We start from the raw sequence: 18567 nt of genomic DNA on the forward strand, positions 1-18567 counted from the left end.
ATGACCAGATTCTTCTGGACATCGACAGTGATGCAAATTAAAATGTTTTAAGAGCATCTGACGAAACTTTATGCTACTAGGAGTGTTTTATGATTCCTGATGAATGGCAGCGATTTGTGTGTTACAGGAAGCTATTTGACATATTACTTGTGACTCAGCGATATCGAGAACGGGCCAAGTTTAGCTTACCGTTGTGCTCTGAAAACCCACTTTACCATACACTTATCACTTGTACTTTGGTTCCTGCGATGGATATTAAGCTCACAGTATAAATATGACGAGGTTGTGTCACTCACCTGTCCTTTCTGGTACGGCCACAGGTAACTATGTTCTGGCTTTAACATGTGTTGTGTTTAAAAATATATATTATGTACAAATTATAAAATATCTGTCATAGTTAATATGTTTGCATGTGACTTATTTTATACCACTTGTACAGTACTCTGTGTGTGTATGTGTGTGTGTGTGTTTTCATGTCAGTAGTATAGTGAATATTATGTACCATGGTACTGCAATACAAAGCTACGAATAACAAGTTTCAGTAGTGTAATTGCAAACACACAAGCTTGATATCATCCCTTTTATAAAGGCAGATTTGTAGGTATTTCACTGCTGGTGCCTGACGTCTAGAAACCAACTGAAGCACATCTTGTTATATTTCAGGTGGCTTTTGAAATTCAGACCTCAGGTAACCCGAAGACAAAATGGCACGAAATCTTGCCCTGGCAGGTAAATTCATAGCCCCCCCCCCCCACCCCCACTCCCCTGCCATCTCTCCATTTAGAAAAATGTCCTGTTTGCTGTTCTTTTGATGTCTAAGATATTATGTCTCCTCTGCTTTTGACAGGGCTGGGTGTCCTTCTATTCCTCCAGATAGGTAAGCAACGATTTCCTCATGCATTTGTTTTTATTTTGTGTTGTTTCTCCTTTAGTTTTTGTTATTTTTTGTATGCTAGTTTGAAATTTCTTCCGGCGAGCACAGTAAAAAAGCCTTTTGGGGATTTTGTTATTTATTAGTTTTAATACAAGAGGAAATTCAAATGCACATAGTCAACATGTAATGTTTTATATTAAGGGAATTCAATTTGGATAATGCTTACCAATATTTGAAGGGGCTTACTACTACTAGCCTACTACTGTCAACACAGACAGCCTTGTAATTGACATATTACATATTTTATACGTCAGTTATATGGCTTGCATGACTTACTGCACTTTTCACAAAGTGATCTCTCCCTTACTGAAATGCAACTGCTAGCACTTGCATGTGTGTTTGAGAGAGGCATAGCTACCTCTACCTAAAAGCTTCCTTTGCCCACATTTACCCAAAATGAGGTCTGATCTCCTGCCCTCCCTTCCAGCCACGTCCACCAAGCTGGTGTGCTACTTTTCCAACTGGTCCCAGTACAGAAATGGAATTGGGAGGTTTACCCCCGCCAACTTGGACCCCTTCCTTTGCACTCACGTGGTGTACTTTCTCGCCACCATCGAAGCTAACCAGATCACAATCACCGAGTGGAACGATGCAGAGCATTACAGGTCTTTGAACGGCCTGAAGACCATGTGAGTGTCCACTGGTATCGAGAATAGATAGAGTGTGACACAGACCTGGGTCAAATATGTGTTTGTTTCGGATTTAAGGACTTTTCTGTGCTCTGTTGATCTTGCCTGATGTAATTGAGCCTGCCAACATGACCAGAAGGCGGGGTTTGCACTTTTGGAGAGTATTCAATGGGTTCTAATACACCAGACAAGATCAGTAAAGCGTAGAAAAGTATTTGAATCCAAAACAAGTACGTGTTTGAACCAGGTTCTGGTATAACATTGATTAATGTCACTGTGTAGCGCTGACTATTTGTATTCCTTCTCTGAAACGTTTCAGCAACCCTCTGATGAAGACTCTGCTGTCCGTTGGAGGGAGGTTCCATGGGATTAGCCCGTAAGTTTGAATGCTTTTATCCATTTACAGAAATGTTTGTTTCTGTGTATGCAGTCCCCAGGGACCATACCCACTACCTTTGCGTTGTTAGCATAATGTTACCAACTGAGCCATAGGAGGACAACTGCCCCCTTTCCCCCCAACCCAAACCTCACAATGACCCGTCCCTCAGGTTCATCGGGATGGTCGCCACGGCAGAGAGCCGTCAGATATTCATCGAGTCGTCCGTCCGCTTCCTGCGCCAGCACGGCTTCGACGGTCTGGACCTGGCGTGGGACTACCCGGGCCAAAACGGCAGCCCCGCCCAGGACAAGCAGAGATTTACCGCCCTGGTCACGGTGAGTCGGGTTCACTCGGTCACCTGCGAGAGCGCCCAGTTCGCCCTCGCGGCCGTACGAAAAGCCGCCTCGCGTTTTTAGACCAATTACTCCTCTTCATCATTTTGACCACTATCTGTGCCCTATCCCCCCTTTTCCACCCTGATGCCCATTCCCATCTTTCACATCTTCTCCTGTCCCTATTCCACTACCACCCCCACCACCCCAAAACCCCCCACTCTACTTTCCCGTCCTTGTGTTAATTCTAGCAACAAAGGATTACCTGTCTATCGATGGTGTGTTATGGCTGACCATTGCATCTCATTCTACTTGGAATGTTGGTGATTTACGAATCTAGGCCCTTTTACTTTGTACACTAATTATGATTCATTCTGGATAAAAGCACCAGCTAAATGCCTAAAATATAAAACGTAAATGATGTAAATCTCAGAAATACCTGCATGCCCAATTTTCAGGAGCTCAAAAAAGCTTTTGAGGACGAGGCCAGAGACACCGGGAAGCCCAGACTCCTGCTCTCTGCGAAGGTGGCGGCCATTAGAGCTACAATTGACTCTGGCTATGAGATCCCCCAGCTGTCAAGGTAACCACGTGGTCTCCGATACGCCTTCAGTCTTCAGCTGCACTTCATGTGAAGTGGCCCTCTCATAGTGTTTATATTATCTTTTAAAAAGTTGCGACATAATTAATCATGCCCATAGTAAAAAGTGTGTGTGACTTACGGCACATGGTGTTATGTTACAAGTGTCATAATGCTTATCAGTGCATACTATATAAACGCACGTCGAGTTGTGATAAGCTGTATTGCATCTGATGGGCTGCATAATATTCAACTTGATTTATAATGCAACCCACATCGCTCAAAGCTCATAGTAGAGCAAACAAAACAATCAACTTAAAAAAACAAGACTTTAAAAACTTTTTGATGGAGCGGATCGACTCAAGTCATCAATTAAATTCAATTCAATTCAATTTGTATAGCGCTTTTTACAGAGAGCTATCGCAAAGACGCTTTGCAGAGTGGCAAGGCAGTGGGGAGAAAACCCTCAAATGGTGGCGAGAAAAAACTCCCGAATGGGAAGAAATCTGGAGAGGAACCCGGCTATAGAGGGGTAGCCCATCCTCCACGGGCCAGCCTGGTGTAAAGTAGCAGCAGAATGGAGCTGTTAGAAATGCTACTAGGGATCTATCACAGCAAATAAATGGGTTAAAAAGGTAACAGTTGAGGTGATAGCTAACAGGAATTGAAGGAATGGAAGGAGACCAAATGATACAGTTTGAGTAGTGCAGTTTAGAGGAGCCGGGTGATAGATCTGGAGCTCCAGACAGCATCAAAGGCATGGGCAGGGGATGAACAGGGCTGAAGCAGTCCATGACCACAAAGCGAGGGACAGGACTGGAGTGATCCTCTGGACTCAGGGCAAGAAAACAGGCTGGAGCGGTCTTTGCACTCAGGGTGAGGTGTGGGGTGGAAGCCCCATGGAAAGAGAAACAGAGGAGGTGCAAAGATGCTATCAAAGATGCATTGGTGAAAATGATCCAAAACCTCACTTAAACAGGTTAGTTTCAGTTTGAATTTCTGTAGATGTAGCGTCTCTGACCTGCTGTGGGAAGAACAACCCATGGTTCAGGGGCACAGAGACAGTAGCCTGTCCACTCTTTTTTTGTGCTTTACCTTGCCAGCTACTACAGATCTGAGGTTGCGTTGGTGTTGATTTTTTTTTATTAATTAAGAGATCGATAATCTGCTCGGGGAAATGTCTCTCATCGTTTCCCTTCAGCCTGCTGGACTTCATCAGCGTCATGACCTACGACTTCCACGGACACTGGGAGATGTCCACGGGACACAACAGTCCCCTCTACCCCAGCTCCCGCGACCCAGGATCCCAAGCTCACCACAACGTCGTAAGAAAAGAAAATGCATCCGAGACCTCTCGGCAGCAGCTGCAGATTTTCGTTTAAAAAAAATACATTTCTCTTGCCGATATATGGTGATAATATTATTAAAGGAAACATGAATACCTATTCATGTTTGGCCTGAATCCTGAAGCATTTATAGGAAATGTTTTTATCCTTAGGGCTGTAATATTTTTTGTCTAGGTATTGTTGATTTCTATAACCAGCAGCTTTGCAACCGCCCCCCCCCAAACCCCCTCTGTATTTTTTGCAACCCCCTCAACCCCATATGTATTTTACAGGACTCTGCTCTTAGATACTGGATGGATAATGGAGCCCCAGCAGAGAAGCTTCTCATGGGCTTCCCCACGTACGGACGCACCAACAAACTCACGTCCTCCATGACCGGTCCGGGCGCTCCGTCCTTGGGACCGGCCAACGCTGGGCCTTACACCTTGGAGCCCGGCTTCTGGTCTTACTATGAGGTGAGCTGGCCTGTCTCCGAGCACGCTGTGGGCCCCGTCAGCTCCACACGGCTGCATTTCACACGTCTAACCTGTTCGAATTAGATGAAGCTGACCCCAAAAGGGCAGTAACAGGTTTTAAAAAATCTACATTTTCAAAACGCCCAGGCCGTGGACGTTTTCCAGTCTTTGACAAATTTTACCTGCCTTTCGAACTGACATCATTAATAAAATTATCAATAAATCAAACACGCGACACAATCAGAAGTTCAGTGGTGTTGCCTGCAAGCAACAGAAGTGTAACTTCAGAGCCTGGAATTCACAGATGATCTTTCACATGTGACAACACAAACCTATTTACCAAGGGAAGACGTCTCATATTTATTTGTAGAAGTGCTTCTGTAGTCAAGTGTCTTCCGTTGCAGGTCTGCTCCTTCATCACAAGTGCCACTGTCGGCTGGATTGAGGAGCAGAGAGTTCCCTACGCCACTCAGGGTGACTCATGGGTGGGCTATGACAACAAGGAGAGCTTCACAAACAAGGTGGGAATGCCATAAGGCCCGGACTGCAATGAATGTTGCGAGCCAAAGGTGCAAACTGCCTTGTTTCAGGACAGAACTTCGTGACAGAACGGCTTCAGCCATATGCTGTGCATAACATTTTTGTTTGGAAAAGTATTTGCATATAAATATATAAAGTCTATAGACATTCTTCTTAAATAACTGCTAACTTTTCCCCGGAAATATAAGTATGTTTCAAGTGTCAATTATGTAGAATAATGTAGTATGCTAAATAATAATAATAATAATAATAATAGCCTGAACCTACATTTGATTGTTTTTAATGATTATCTAGCAAAGGTAATGCTTGGATTTGACATGCAATTAGGGTAGAAGGACTCAGCTGCTGATGAGCGATCCTGAAATGTGGAATATTTTTCATCTGAAAACATTCTGGGCCGTGATCTGCTCAGAGTTTATGTCCCTGGTCTGAACTCTTTGCAGATCACACCTCATGGACCACACATTTTCTTAGTAATTCAACAGCACTGTCGAAATGACTGCACTGAAGATTGGTTTTGACACACACACACACACACACGCACACACACACACACACACAGACACACACACAGACACCTCAACCACACGACACACCACACACACACACCACCAACACAACACACCCACACAGACACACACACCACCAAAACACACACACACACACACACACACACACACACACACACAACCATACGTCAACAGACCCATACGACCCACTCAGCATAACAGCAAGAAGACCAACACATAGAGACACACAAGAGAACCTGATGACAAATGTCATAAACCAGAGGCAGTCTATCCTCAGTCACATCGAGCAAGAATTGAAATGGGTAATAGAAAATATTTTAACCTCAGAGGCAATGCACAATACAACAACCGGGGGAGCTATCTGAGCCATCTGCACATGGAAAGATTGCCAGTTCTTGTGCATAGATTTTATGGGAAATATCCTCTTGTTAACCACCTCCGTACCTCACTTGGTAGGATGTTAGGGCTAGCTTTTTCCCCAGTATGCATTTACTCTTAATATGCAATATATGACTGCATTCCATAATGAATAAGGAAAACCTAAGTTAAGTTAAAATATTTTCATATATCAATCCAGATTTAAAAATGCTTACAATAGTCTTCAGCCTTAAGGGATATTGTTTCGTGGGCATTAATCTTTTCCAGTTAACAGTAATAGTAATTGCAAAAGCCAAAAAAAAGCAAAGAAAGCATTTGGAGGATAAATCTTTGAGGATCAAAGAAAGTGTGCTTTTCACCTGTTTTAAAATTCAATCTGCAAGTCTATTTTAGCACATAAAATGTATTAGTCTGTGCAAAATAATATATTAAAATGCACACTGCTATATCTGGGCAATTCAATTCTGATGCGGATCACTTAAAAAATAAAAGTTGCTGGAAAAAGTTGCTCACAGTTTATCTTTTCGCAGGCATCACCAGTCAACAGTCAATTAGAGTTTCTGGCTTCCTATTTCTCCAAATGATACCATTTTGTGGTACCATTTCATGAATAATTGTGCTGCCTAGTTTGTTGGTAGACAAATGGAGGAACAGCTTATAATTATGGTACAATCAAACCCGGTTTTGTATGAAATTTTAAAACAAGAATACAGGGACAAACACCTAAAAAATACTGGGGATAGCACAGCCTTACTTTATGAATCTGTAGATTAAGTTATTGCTTTTACGGCAGACCTGTCGCAGATACGACTGAAATAGTTTCAGACTTGTCTACGTCGAAGCTCTTGCCCCGCCCTCAGCACAATACACTCGAGCGACCCATCAACCGAGCTGCTCGGTGTGTAAACACAGGGTTTCAGATGGTGACATATATGTGTGTATCAGTTGCAAGCTGAACACCTCTTTTTTTTTTTTTGCAGGTTTTCCACTCAAACCGACCACCACCCCCGGCCCCGCCACCACCCCGGATCCCAACTCCTCGTTTTGCAAAGGCCGGCCAGACGGGCTGTACCCCAACCCCAACGACAACGCCACCTTCTTCCAGTGTTCCTTTGGAAACACCCACACCCACCGCTGCCAGCCGGGCCTGGTCTACGTCGACGCCTGCAAGTGCTGCAACTGGCCGTGAGGTGGGGGGGAGGAGCCATGAGCTCAGCTTCCAAACAGGCCTCCCATTGGCCAGCCCACAGCCCCTGTTCCTCTGCACTGCTCACCTTCTGCTCCCATTCCAAGCTAAAATGGCCGATCGATAGATAGCCTACAGTCATTCACTGCTTTACATACATAGAGAAATGTGAAAGTGTGAAAATCACAAGTACTGCTGGAGTTTTGTTGCTTGCCTTTTGTGTATCATTTTATATGAATATATAATGATTATACAATCAAATGGTTAAACAATATGTATAGTTTATTTTTACTTGGTTATAGTTTATACAATATTGTTTAATCACTGTATAACAATTTGTTTTACAACTGCCAAAGTCCAAAGGCCTACGTGAACATGAAGCTTTCACTATTCTCAAGAAATGTCATAAAATATGTACACCAATAAGCACATTTCCAAAAATAAACATGTTTCATTTCGCTCCAAAGACAAAGGGATGATTGTATTAAACCACGTGGCACTTATTGTTTTGACCCATTGATATTCATTCTTCATTTTGCTTGCTAAAGTAAGGAGCTAGCAGTAAACAAAACAATTGACTAGCTAGCAAGTTAATTAAAATAGTTGGCTACAAAAATTCAGTAGTCATCATTTCATGGGCTCAAGTTGGCACACAGACTGGTGGGAATCAGTTTAATCTGGCAGAGTTGGCTGATATAGTTCTGGATGGAGTTCCAGCCAGTTTCACTTTTGCATTCAGCGCGGTAGTAAAAGGAGGAAAGGTAATCATAATTCTAGGGGCCCTAAGCTGGTTGGCCAGAAATTTATTTGCAGTATGCTGTGCTCCCACTAGGGGGGGCCTGTGCATTATTCTTTCTGGGGGCCCAGAATTCCAGGCTGCTTGTAATAATTTGATTTGGAAATTGAGCCCTGCTTTAGCAAAAAAGCCTTTTGATCAATAATAATTTAAATGTATTTCCCTGTTATAGCAGATCAGCATAATTAGCTGACAAACTAGTTTATGTTTAAACAAAAGTCTTTGTATAGTACTTTTGTTTAAACATAAACTAGGAACACTGATCAGAATTTAATATGAGTGCATTATATGCCAGACTTTGAGGAAATAATGCTGAAGTTAAACATCTACAAAGCAAGAAAGCTTTCAATCTGAACAAAAAAAATACTCCACAACATCCCTATACAGTACAGCTATATTACTACCACTACTACTACTACTACTACTACTACTACTAATAATAATAATAATAATAATAATAATAATAATAATAAACACTTGAAAGGTTGTGTTGAACACACAGCCAATGAAGGGCTTGGAATTGTGGGAGTCTCAGGGGTCTTGCTATCACAAAGCAGACAGCAGGTACATTTACCCAAGAAATGCAGGAATGCAGGGAGGTGGAATCTGAGATCATTTGTGTGCCCAAAGTTTACCCGAGCAACCGAAGCCCAGTAGCACAACAGTCTTAAAGAGTCCTTTTCACAGATAGCTTTGGCTTTGAAATACTCATCTGCTGTACTGTTTGTATAATGTGGACACACATTCGAGCCAGTGTGAAACTCAGGCAAATGGATATTCGGTTATTAATCCTCAAAGTCTGGGCAGGAAAAGTATATTTAGCATGATGATCACAATATCATGTACAGTATCGTATTTTAAATATAGCTAGCTATGATACATACAGTAGGCTATGTCAGCAGTAAACATTCAGACTCCAGAACACAAATGAAAGTTATCAATCTTTAATTCTGGCAAATATTTGTTGGCTAATAATATGTATATGTTTACAAACGTACATGACACAATATGATAATATATCATATAAAGGGCAACACTACTCTCCATTTAATATTTCCAGTTTGTACTTACTAATAATACATTCTTGATGTAGCAGCAATGTAACACTCCTGGCAATAAAAAACAGGTTTGAGTACTGAGGACTAAACATTACAGGCAGTTGTCCATCTATTAAATTATTCTTTCAAATAATGGACATGTCATCATCCATCAGGCATTATTCTCCATTAATTGAAATATGAAATGTTAAATATCTTGGTTTTTTGGTTTATTAACTCGTAGCGCACAATTTAATGTGCAGCAAGTTGGCAGTGTAGCTTGTGCTGACCTTATTGTACCAGGTTGCACATTTCTTCTCGCAGTGAAAGTTAAAAGCGTAAGTAGGTATGCAAATTCAAGTCACCAGAGATCACGGCTGAAGTCAGGGCAACAGACTCTAACCTCTCCTTAACGCTGTCATTGCTGTGGGTCCAATCGCACAGCGAGCTGCATTTTCCCCCCCCCCCTTGGCCTAATTATCAGTACGGGCCATCAAAGGCAGTTTAATGTTTGTGTCCCTGCACTTCATATAAAGTTATTATCCTTTATCTTATCATATCACGCAAATCAAATCATCTAAACTTTTTTTTTTTATTGGCAGTCATTTCAGCCTTTTTGTGTCTCAGATGGACACGTCAGTGTTTTATTGTGCACTGTAGCTCTATATAGAGCCGGTGCATTTCTATTATTACTGGTCCTGTCGGTAGCAGAAGGTTCCTAAGCTTCCTAAATTTGAAAAAAGTCAAAAAGTCTGTATATTCGGCACATGCTCTTATACAGGTGCCTTTACATGAACGGTAATTAAGAGGACTGTACAACGAGAGTGCTGTTTAGATACTAATTAAACTCGTTTGTATAGTAAATAGTATGTATACTGAGGAAAAACTCCTAACTAATATCCTCTAAATGACCCAGTTAGACATCATTATTCACACTATCACACTGAAGTTCAGAACATGCAGATGGTTCCTTAAAGGAATAAAAAAAAATATTTTTCGGAACTGGTATTTCAATAAAAATGAAATAAGAAATGAAAAAAGTTTATTTATTTTTGAACAGTAGTTATACTGTGTTCGTTTAAAAATAATCACCTTTCACAAAGAATATTTCAAATCGTATTTATCCCAGGCCTGCCGTAGCATGTATCTGAAGTATCTTAATGGACTGGATTTCTAGATTTGAGTCCAACGGTGGCTAAAGCACACTTCCTCAGCTGTGCAACGGTGACAAAAAACATTAAGATTTTGGTACTAACAGATTTGGTACAAACATCTACAATGTTCATTTCTTCTCACACACATTTGTGAGATAAAGATAATTATCTGCGTGCAAAGTGTGTAGCGTGCCAAGCTTCCCAACCACTGTTTCGCTGTTTCACTTTTTCCCAGTCCCTGTAAGCAGACTTCCTGCACTATTTGCACCTCCAATCAACGTCAGGCACGAGGATGTCATGTTTGAGACGTCAGTAAAGGCAGGCTTTGATGTGGTGAGACAAAATGGCTGTGCTTCGACTGCTCCTGATCACTGGGCCTGTTTCACCGTTTTCCCAGACTGGGACAAGGTCGTTACTCAGCTGGGGGCAAGGTCGTTACCTACATACAGTAGGTGAAACCTCGCTACAGCAGAACTGCTCAATTCACAGCCAATGCAGAATGTGACATGGTCAGTGACTGCCCTCTGCTGGTCAGAGTCCATGCATACAGGGCAGTATTTCGATCAACCTTGATTTCGATTACATGAATATATTTCATAATCCTGTTTTTTAAATTATTATCAATTGTATTATTTATTAATCTGTGTTTCTGTCTTCTTTTCAGTTGTGTATCTTTGTTCTGTGATGTGCAGCACTTTGTAATTGTTTTGAAAGGTGCTATATAAAGATCTTTATTCCCCCAAAGTTATGTTAATTCATTTTTTCCACAGGTGCATTAATTTATTGTATTGAGAGATGGATGCTCTTTATACCTTTCTATTTTTATTGGAGTTTTTTGTTCTGTGTATTTAATTCATGAAGTTCAATTACATTTTTCCAACTGAAAATAGCAAAAATGGCAGTTTATTGGCTGTTGATTTTACTTGTTTTGCAGGGATAAAAGTGGACTGTGGACAGTTAAAATTTGAAAAATAGGCAAATAAAGAGGTTGATTTAGGCACAATAGAGACTAAAAATATATACAATATATCAGAAAATATATCTCAAAATGTTCAGGGTTTGTTTTACACTTCAACACTATTTTAAGTGTGAAATAACAGTAAAGTGGTGCACACACACACAGGCACGCACACATTATTTAATTATTAGTCTACCATGTATTTGTCCCTGTATAAAGTAGACATTACATTACATTACATTACATGCATTTGGCAGACGCTCTTATCCAGAGCGACGTACAACACAGTGTATAACCATAACCAGGAACAAGTATGACGAAACCCCTAGAGAGAAGTACCGGTCCAAGTGCAGGGAACAACCGCATAGTTCAACTTGGACCCTGACGCTTAAACTGATTAACACTAACAACGAGAACGGCAACAACGCAGTCTATGGAAAAAGACCTGTTACATACCGAACCATACAATAACACATGCAATAAAAGATAAGCAGTCATTGTATGTTATACTCTAGCTATATCTGCAGAGTGAAATCACATACATGAGTTTCTTGCCATTTTGTCATATTATTCCACACTTTTCTCAGATATGACATAACCAATAATGTGGAACTTGGAACACTGACAGAGGGGTACTCCAAATAAAACATTTCCTCTTTTGTTGTCCTGCTTGATTTGATTTTGCTAGGATATATTGATTACAATCCACAATATGTCTACATTAATCAGACAATTTAAAAGCATGAATGACCTGTTGGACCCTGTAAGCCCTGTGATGTATACAAATTGCTTAAAAAAGCATAACAATGCCAAAGGTGAGCTGACTAAATTGAATGAAAGGAACTCATAAAAGTGGCAGGTGACGTAGGGTGGCTGACATGAGAGAGATGGTCTTTATTGTAAGGTTTTAGACTGCAACAGTTTCAGTCCTGGCAGCCTAGAACATACAGCGACTGTACATTTGGTCAGTACAACATCCACTGTCTGCTCTGTGAGACAAACAATCTGTAAGATAAACAACAGTGTTACCATGGCAGCAGTTCAAAACTGCATCTGTCTGTTACAGTTTTTTTTTTCCATTAAATTTGAAGTGTGCGCACACAGTGTGATTCTAAAATGCTAAAGTGTGAAGCCCAACGAGATATTATCGTTGATGGTTTCATCCATCCTATCTGTGTATGTATGAGTGTGTGTGTGTGTACGTGGGTGTGTGTGTGTGAGAGAGAGAGAGTGAGAGGAAACGAGAGAGAGAGAGGCTGAAAGCCTGATGCTTGGCGAGAGGGGGAGAGAATGCATTTGAGAGAGGGGGAATAAACACGTTCTCGTTCTTTCCATCAAGCCCATTAACTCATTTACAGACGTCACCATGGGAACCGGCGCTACAGAGAGCTGGCTGGCAGGCAGTGCAATGCACACACACAGAGCTCCTGGCAGCTCTGCTGTCGACTGCCAGCAGGCTGAACGGGGGAGTGGCCAAGACCCGGGATGATTTATGGGAGATGCGCGGGAAGCCGACGCGTTCAGCCGCACGTACAGAGGCTGTTCAAGTCCGCGATTCGCCGTCAACTTCCAACCCAAGGAGACATGGGTCACGGATTTCGCCACATCATCAAAAACGCACGAGTACATTCAACAGCATTAGGCAGCAGTGTCGTATAATAATTAAGGAAGTGGCCTTGTAAGCTTGTAACCTACAGGTGGCCAGGTTTGATTTCCAGGTAGGACACTGGGTTGTGCCCTTGTGCAACGTACTTAACCTACATCGCTTCAATGTATATCCCACTGTAAAAATGGATACTATGTATTAAAAAAAACCATACAAGAGCTTTATATGTCACTCTGGATGAGCACCTGCTACACACCCATAATGAAAAAAAGTAATGTAATTAAACTTCTACCAAATTAACTGGAAGATTATCACTGCATGTGCATCTTTGACATAGAGTATATGTTTCCGGTAACGGTTTGAGTAGCTAGCCATTGATAATGGCTTGAGAAGCTCTGATAATTAAATGAAAACGGCCTTCCCTGCCGCGACTGTTTTCTAGAAAATAAAAGGTGGCCACTTCCGCATCTGCGCAGCAACTCGGTCACCACTAGAGGGCAGACCATCTTCAGGAATCTGAACCCCCTGCTCAGGCGAAGCTTGCTCCGTTAGACACGTTGAGCAAATTTGTCAATATTGAACCGCCGTGTTGAGAAAATGCTCAGCGTGCGTTGGCCTTGCTGCCGAACGGAGACAAATAGCAGTTCAGATTTTTTTTGAGCATCGACATCGGAGCCGAGTCATAATGACGGATGTGCACATGTCGGCTAAACCTTGGCAAAAATGCATACGCTTATCATTTGTTTGTGCGGCATGTTTATAGCCTATTCTGCACAGACATTGGGCTTCTAGCCTATATAATTCTTGCACGTGAATTTTGTTATAAGTACTGCACCGAAATACAACCGATATGCATCCTCATTCTAAAATCTCGGTTTTCAAGAGGGGGTTCTTGAAGACAGCCCATTGTTAGGGGCGAGACTTGATATGCAATGATTATACATAGATTTGCGGAATATGAAAGCTTTTTTTAAAATATAACTTTTTAAGTTATCATGGGGTGGATTTTACTTGGATGCCTTTGAGGCTGGGTGTGGGACACTAGATCAGAAAGGGTTGTAAACCGCTGCTCTAAAATATATAATAAAATATCCTGCTTTAAAATATACATATATATATATATATATATATATATATATATATATATTTTTTAAACCCTCAAAATTCTGTGTTTTGACTAAAAAAGCTTCACATCACAGACATGTAATACTACACCACATTACATTTTACAGGCATACATATGACATCGTACAATAGTTCAAAATGAATAAACCATATGAATTAAACTTTAATACATATGCTTTATTCAAATTTTATTCCACATACAGATTCTTTCACATTATTTCCTTTTGTCTCTGTGGACTACAGAATCACACTGAAATATCACCCGTTATAATAAAAAGTGCTGGTATTTTCAGTTATATTTATTCAAATATCCCATTCAAATGGAGTAATACAAAAGTTATGATCACATAACAGATGCTGTGGTGGCTACGGCAGCATTGACTGTTTGCCGAGATAATATTTCAGCAATATTTCAAACATTCGTGAAATCTTGAATGGTAACACTAGTTGAAGCCTTCAACATATGGCTGACATACCATGGTCATACACATGACATAACAGCTGCCACAAGATGGCATAACAGATGACGTCACCTTATGTCAAATAACATAATACCCGACGCCTGGCACCTCCCCCTCTTCGCACCTGCGCTTCCAGAACACGTCTCCTGTCTGGTCTGGCCCCACGATGGTGGAATGACCTCCCCGTGGAGGTCAGAACAGCTGAGACACTGGCCCACTTCAAGCGGCGACTGAAGACTCACCTCTTCAGGCTGCACCTCTCCCCATCCCTCCCTACCTCCCTGTAATCTCTTAAATGACTGTAAGCTTAGTGTTGTAACTAGGTAGCTGTTTCGTAGGTGACTTAGTTAATGCACCTGTCTTAACTACTGCTTGTATTTTTCCATAGACTGCGTTGTTGCTGTTCTCGTTTGTGTTAGTGTTAATCAGTTTAACCTTCAGGGTCCAAGTTGAACTATGCGGTTGTTCCCGTATAGTAACGGGACACGTCATAACACGTCACAGTAACACGTCATAACATTTACCGATAACAGCGATAGTTTTATGCCATTTTGAAATAAGATGACATCATGCATCGTAAACTGTATGTTTGTGTGGTTGTGTGGCATGTGGCGAGACTGTGTTTGCGTGTGTGCGTGGTGTGTGTGTGTGTGCGTTGCGTTGCTGTGTGTGTGTGTGTGTGTGTGTGTGTGTGTGTGTACGGTGCGTGCGTGTGTGCATATGACTGTGTGTGTGTGTGTGTGTGTGTGCGTGTGTGCGTATGACTGTGTGTGTGTATGACAGTATTAAGTCAGCCCTGTGTCTAAGGGTTCCTGAGACGTGTCACCATATTAACTTGACACTTGCTGGCTTCTCCGCCCCGGCGTTTGTTGTCCCACGGTCTCATTCCCGCGGCTGTATCACCTGAGCGCCACGCGGCACACATCTCCCGCTCCTGTCACATCTTTCAGGCGGCGCAGAACACTCCCCTCTCTGACAGGTAATTGTCGTCGCTTTTTTCCTCTACAATGTAAACGGTACGAGAAAGGAAACGCCAGCAGTGAACACCGGTGCTACTTTGGCAGTCAGTTTTTTTTTTTTTTTTTTCAAAATATACCTCTGGGCCGAGATTAAATACTTAATTATGGTACATTTTGAACAGCTAAAGTTGACCTGCGAAAAACAACAAGTTTCTAATACAAATATCATTTCACAAACCACATAGGCAACAGCACTGTTTAATAATCAAATGCAGCTGCAATTTGCCTTAGACGCGCACACACACACACACACAGTCATACGCACACACACACACACACATACACACACACACGCATGCACACACACACACGCACACAGACATACACACACAGACACACATACACACGCACACACACACACACAGGCACACGCACACATACACACACACACACACACACACACGCACACAGACATACACACATAGACACACATACACACACACACACACACACACACGCACCCACACACACACAAGCACACGCACACATACACACACACACACACACACACAGTGGGGCAGCCCCTCAGTAGTGGGGGCATGATTAAGGATCTGCGGAATGGAGTTTCACCATCGTGGTGCTCAATCCCCGCCTGATGACTCAAAGGAATGAATCGTTGAATCATTCGGATTAGGGATTCATTCAACGCACCCAGTTCACTTGAAAGAGAAATTTAAAAATATTTATTCGTTTGAACTGCACATCTCCAGACGCACAGACGATTCCGTGTGTGGGTGTTGCTCTAACTCCCTCAGACACTCCCAGCGATGCGCCACGCAGATAGAGTTTGTTCTCTTCCCAGTCCAGATGCAATCTATTACGGGACCTCGTTATGTACAGAAGTCAAGGACACCGCCGCTTATGAAAGATACATCGTACAATTCTCAGATCTCGCATATTCTTCATTCATGCTTCAATCAATCAAGTCCATGCAAATGAATACATTAATGTATCATTCAAAATAGAATGAAGTTATTTGGTCATGAAACGGGGCAAGAATGTATAGACTGCAATGGCTTCATTGGAAAACTTTTAAAATTTTCATACTGTATTTTAAAGAAAATAATGAACATGCTCTCACAACAGCAACACTAATAATAAGAATAATAATAATAATAATAATAATAAAATGAATAAATGCTTGTTAAATATTCTGCTGGATGCTTCTTCTATGTGATTTATAGTGTGTTATCTTTTGAATCAGAATCAGCTCAATGGTCTGGATCCAAATCTCTTCCAGGCGTGCTGCTTTGTTCTCTCTCTCTCTCTCTAAAAGCTTATTGCATCCCCCAGTCAAACCCTCGCTGCAGTCTCAGGCCACACATTCATTTGATTCACTGCCTGAGGTACAGGCCTTCTCCTGGGCAGGTGAAGCGCAGAACAGGTTGAACTACGATCCCAGAGTGCCCTCCGGAATCAAGAGGGAACAGAGACTCCATCTGAATCATTTTACACAGCCAACTTATAACACTTAGCACTGTGCAAATGTTAGTGCATGCATACTGTACAAATAATATGCATAATTAAATTTTAATGAAATTGTACACATACTGACTCACAAACATTGGTGTGTGTGTGAAGCGTGTGTGCGCGCGTGTGTGTGTGTGTGGTGACCCACGCAGACACGAGGAGGACAAACTCCACACAGAAAGGCACCGGCTGTGATCCAAACCCAAAACCTTCCTGCTGTCTACTGTACTACCGTGTCCAGGAAGTGCTTAAGGGTTAGATCTTATATTTAAGGAGGAGTAGAGAATAAGAAATTAGAGAATTAAGAAATTTGGGGAGCACGATAATTAAGACTAACATAAGAACCATACGGTTAAGACTAACATAAAAAAATGTAAGGTTAAGACGAACGTCAGAAACGTAAGATTGAGACTGACTGCTGTGCTGCACGTCCCCTTCCTGGTGAGTCAGCGTCGGCCGGTCTGAAAGCTAAGAAAGAAAACCTGTTCTAAGGCCCCATCCTTGCCAAGTGAATCATTCAACCTTCGTCCCACACATTGACAAAATGGCGGAGCAGATTTACGCGACAGAAAAAAAAGGGCCATCAACAAAGCTTTCAACCTTTGATCACCACTAAATGAGATCAGATCATGGCAAGAACATAGCTAACACGCTAGCAAGGTGAGGATTACACGGACGTGACCGTGAAAGCATTTCGTTTTTCTGTTGATTAAATCTCGCTCACTGTCTGTCACCTCTGTGTCACGGATTTGTTATTTTTCTACGCGCAAATATTAAAATTGCGCTTTACAGAAACAACAAGGTCACAAGCGAAATTTAAACTCCAAACAAATTTCGTCAAACAATTACGGAATGAATCCACATGGGGCGTTCTTTGTTCAGTTCCCCGATGGGCAAGGTCAAAAAGAAAAATTTAAAAAAATAATTAAATCCCAAAAAATGGCATTTTTGTCAAAAATACAACACAGCTTCGGCTGTCCTCAGCTCTGGGTGACGGCAGCATGCTGAGCTAATTATTATGCGCTTACAAGAGCCGTCTCTGTGAACTCAGCGGCTCCCATCCTCTCTCGTGTTTTCAGATTTTTCATCCAGAGTAGTTTTTTTTTTTTCTCTCCCCCCCCCCCCATCCATAAACATCTCAAACAGAGACATCCTTTCATCCATCTTTTGTCAGCCGCTGTCACCGCGGTATCATTTTGTCATTTTCGGCATCATCATTTAAGCAGAAAGGCAAGAAAGCGGAGAGGGGGGATCGGATGGGCCCCCTCCCCCGCTGCGCAGGCCTCAAATTGGGTTCTACTGTGATTGCAGGCTCAGACTGGTGGTAGGGGGTGGGTTGGTGGGGGGTGCGGGGTGGGGGGGGACTGGCGAGTGTGGTGGGGGGCACTGGCTGGAACAGACAGCCAAAGTAAATTAAAAGAGTTTTTGGACATTTTCTCTTCGCTTGAGAAGGAGAGCGAGAGGGGGAAAGTGGAGCGCACTGCTGAAAAACCCTTGTCGTCGTGATTTGGAGCCGGGGGCTCAGGACTTCAGGGTCACCTCGTTCCACGGCGCAGAGCTCAGAGTGGGGGGGTCAGCCTTCGCTTCCGTGAGCGCGCCGCGGTGCGCCTGTCTGCGCTTCACGCACAAATCGCTCGCCGTGATCCTAACCC

At 42.2% G+C, this 18567-nt stretch overlaps 1 pseudogene; it reads left to right on the plus strand.

Moving 5' to 3' along the window:
* Positions 1-235: 235 nt before the first annotated feature.
* On the plus strand, positions 236-7801 carry LOC135238226 (acidic mammalian chitinase-like; annotated as a pseudogene).
* The last annotated feature ends 10766 nt before the right edge of the window (positions 7802-18567 follow it).

Source organism: Anguilla rostrata, chromosome 13 (genome assembly GCF_018555375.3).
Source record: "Anguilla rostrata isolate EN2019 chromosome 13, ASM1855537v3, whole genome shotgun sequence".
NCBI classification, from domain to species: Eukaryota; Metazoa; Chordata; class Actinopteri; order Anguilliformes; family Anguillidae; genus Anguilla; species Anguilla rostrata.